Genomic DNA, 3346 nt, shown 5'->3' with positions numbered 1-3346 from the left:
GTTTGGAAATAGGCGACTCTCTAGGAAAGCGGGAAGAATTCTCGTGAGTTATTTTCTCACGAGAATCCACACATATGCTCGTGACTGCAATCTTCAATTTTTCCTGGTTTTCTGTCATATGTCGATTATGGATAAATGAATGATTGGATAAAACACATTGAGAATTAATTCCATTTGGATTGTAGTCTAACTTGTGAAAGGAGCTCCCAAAATTCTGAGAATGGAGAAAAAACATACTCACGCAGAAAAAAAAAATTGTGGAAGCAGTAGAATTTTTGTCTGAAAATGGATAAAGCCACTCAGAAAATATCAGGAAAGATTTTATTTATATTGTGAATGCAGTCAAGAAAAAGAAAAGGTAGAAAGAAACGTTCACTCTTCAATGGAATACTATAATATAACCAGAGCATAAGCTTCCTCCATATATGTGCCTTTCTTTTTCTTGCTGCTTCAGTCATCATACAGTCATCCTGTTTTTCCAGCAAGAAACTGAACCTTCTTAGTATCATCACCTTCCCTTAGGTCCGAAGCTTTCAAAACCTACATAAAAATCATCACCAAATCCACTTAGTTAAATTATAGTTTTTTTTGTTTTATCTTGAAGTTCAAATAATTAGCACATTTGGTATTTTTGATATTCTTGAATGAAAATACTGGAAATCGTAAAGCTTCATAGCATAAGCATAATCAACAACAATAGTATTACAAGGAGAGCAAAATCAACAATAGTATTATTGCAAGGAGAGCATAATCATAATCAACTATAGTATTACAATGACCCACCAGATTCACTTAACCATGGCAGTCAAAAGAAATAAGTAGCCCCCACAAACATATGATATTTACATACTCAACAGAATTGAGAATATTCAGGCAAAATAATGCACCATACTCGTTTGGCTCATATTTAATACAATTAGTAAGGTGTTTCCCAGGCAGCCCACCGACCGATCTCCCATTCAAGAAGACAAACAGGTTAACACCATATATTTTTTAAATTGGAAAAAATCATAGCTGTTGCATGACCTGAACGATCAACTGACCACTTTTTACCACTAGGTAATCAATCAAATGTCCATCCTGCCCCACAAAAGCTATCCAGAAGATAAGGCAATCTTCTATAACACCCACAGCTTCAAAGGGCTTCAACAACACTTGATAGGAAGACCATATTAATTATGGTTTATAATATCTTAAATTTGTAATCTTAATAAAATATTTGTAGGTTTTATGAATTGCTAATTTGTTCATGGGAATATTAATAAGAGATTAAAATACTTGTTATTTATATACAAATGTATAAGAATTGTTTCAGAAGATCAATTCACTTCCATATTAGAAATTCTACAATTAAGTTACACTACAAATACTTCAGAAAATTAAGAGTACTTACTTACAAATCAACTTTTATTCAGAATATTAGAAGCAATTATAAAAGACCAAAATGTTTCCTTCACAGCCTTGAAATTTGTTATAAATACCCTAATGAAAAATTGAACTTAGATTTTAACAGTGGGAAAATCCAACATTTTAATAAATAAATACTCAACCATTTAAACATAATATATCAAAAGAAAGATGATCAGGACTATTGATTAATAGATAATTTTAATCAGCAGCACTCTCATCATACTGATGCAACAGAAACTTCATTATGAGAGCTACTGAATAGTATGAGATATTGATATATTCCCACTTTATCATATATACCTTCTTTGTTGGGAGGTCAAATATTTATCTAAGGATGAGCTGCAGGCTTCTATCATCTGAGAAATCTTTGGAATTTGAAACTTGCTTTCTCACCTTCGTCAACAATAGGTACTTACATGATTAAAACAAAAGACCAAAAATTAAAGAGAAACTAGGTTTTTCAATATACCCATTGAAGTTACCTTGATGGGTTTGGGCAGTATAGCTCTCAACATTGAATATAGAAAATTCAATTTCCTCTCTCTTCTTCGTTTCAAAATACAGCGGTTGATAATTCTCTTGGAGATGTAAGTCTTTAAGTTTCCCTTTGGCCATGCTCTGCTAACATTATTCTTCATTTTGATGATATATTGGTAATCATGGAAGAGGAGAAGATAAATAATATATATGGAAGATGTTTTCTTTATAATAGAAGAGCGTGCAGCAGATGAGTGTTGAAGTTGTAGAGGGTCACGAGATTGCTGTATGCAAAACTGATGTGCGTTTGATTGGGATTCGACCCCACATTCTGAATTGACGTTCCACGTGTTTTCGTTTTTCTCAAGGATAGTGCGGGACACAAAATCTTAATGGTGTCTTTTCTAGTGCCAACTTTACATCAAGATTTGAATTTCGGATAGTAATATTCTGTCTACTTCTCTTATTTTTTACTATATTCTTAGTTTCAGAGAGCAATATCCTCTCTATTCACCCCATCTCTTCATTTCTCTCTTATAAGATACTTTCTTCTGCTTTTCTAATGTCCTTATTTTTATCTCTCCTTTTACTTCTCTCTATTTATCTCTATTCTATTTATCTCTTTCTCCATCTTCTTGTACCTCTAATCTATACCCATGTCTCTCTATTACTATCCCTCAATATTTCTTCTTCCATCTCTTCCTTCAGTTTTATTTTAAAAATTCTATTCCTTTCTATAACTTTATATATAGCACTTCCTATCACTTCTCACCTCATACTGAAAACATAACAAGAATCTATTGATAATCAAGTTCAATTATTTTGATTCAACAATCTTATTCAATAATGTTTAGATCCTTATTGAATTGATGTTATTAGTTCTTATTTATAACTTTGTTACCAAAATAACAATATGTACTCACAAATGTATTTAACAATAGACCAAAATTGTATTGATTGAATTTTCACACGTATTGGATGCACAAACACAACTATATATATGGCATCCACTAATTATCTTACATCAATTGTTTAAAATTGACTACACATCAAAAATAGTATTCTAGCAGACGTAGAACTCTTCTTTCATCTCTCCCTTCAATTCTATTTTAGAACTCTACCTTTACATAGCTTTATATATAAAACTTTGTATCACTACCTGTTTCCTATTCAAAACATAACATGAATCTATTAATAAAGGAGTTCAATTATTTTGATTCAAAAGTCTTATTCAACAATGTTTAGATCTCTATTGAATTGATGGTTATATCAGTTCTTTATTGATAACCTTATTAAAAAAAAACCTCATGTACTAACAAATATATTTAATAATAGACCAAAATTATATTGATTGAACTTCCAACCATAGTGGATGCACAAACACAAATAAATGGCAGCCACTAATTTCCATACATGACTATTTGAAATTGACAATGCATCCAAAATAATATTCTAGCAT

At 31.2% G+C, this 3346-nt stretch overlaps 1 long non-coding RNA gene across 1 annotated transcript; it reads right to left on the bottom strand.

The window, feature by feature from the left end:
• Positions 1–292: 292 nt before the first annotated feature.
• LOC149541402 (uncharacterized) lies at positions 293–2098 on the bottom strand. Its single transcript, XR_016355128.1, has 2 exons — positions 1893–2098; positions 293–540 (listed from the first exon to the last, which is right to left on the bottom strand). It is a non-coding gene; the product is annotated as an uncharacterized LOC149541402 (long non-coding RNA).
• Between the last annotated feature and the right edge of the window lie 1248 nt (positions 2099–3346).

This window comes from Cupressus sempervirens, chromosome 8 (assembly GCF_028749045.1).
Source record: "Cupressus sempervirens isolate cs-2001-9-10 chromosome 8, ASM2874904v1, whole genome shotgun sequence".
Taxonomy (NCBI): domain Eukaryota; kingdom Viridiplantae; phylum Streptophyta; class Pinopsida; order Cupressales; family Cupressaceae; genus Cupressus; species Cupressus sempervirens.
This window is presented reverse-complemented; position numbering and strand designations above follow the sequence as displayed.